We start from the raw sequence: 671 nt of genomic DNA, 5'->3' as shown, positions 1-671 counted from the left end.
CTTTTTAAAAAAAAAAAAAATTAATTAATTAATTAATATTTTTGGCTGTGTTGGGTCTTCGTTTCTGTGCGAGGGCTTTCTCTAGTTGCAGCAAATGGGGGCCACTCTTCATCGCGGTGTGCGGGCCTCTCACTATCGTGGCCTTTCGTTGCGGAGCACAGGCTCCAGACGCGCAGGCTCAGTAGTTGTGGCTCACGGGCCTAGTTGCTCTGCGGCATGTGGGATCTTCCCAGACCAGGGCTCGAACCCGTGTCCCCTGCATTGGCAGGCAGATTCTCAACCACTGCGCCACCAGGGAAGCCCAAAAAATTTACATTTTAATATTGAAACAAGCATAGATATATATAACAGAGTAAATACAAGCTTTGCATGACTTTTTTGAAGAAATAAATTTTTATCATAGACAATTACAAACTTTTGCAAAAGCGGCAAGAATAGTATTATAAAACTCCATGGAACCATCACTCAACTTCAACAACCATCAAGTCGTGGGTAATTTAGTTTCATCTGTAGCTCCATCCACTCCCCCGATTCTGGACTATTGTGCAGCAAATCCTAAATACATCATTTCATCTGTAAATATTTTAGTATGTATCTCTGAAGGAGGATTTTTGTTTAAGTAAAACCATAATACTGTTATCCCACTAAAAATGAATAGTAGTTAATTGCAT

The sequence above is a fragment of the Balaenoptera physalus genome, assembly GCF_965194825.1.
Source record: "Balaenoptera physalus genome assembly, chromosome: 4".
Taxonomy (NCBI): domain Eukaryota; kingdom Metazoa; phylum Chordata; class Mammalia; order Artiodactyla; family Balaenopteridae; genus Balaenoptera; species Balaenoptera physalus.
This window is presented reverse-complemented; position numbering follows the sequence as displayed.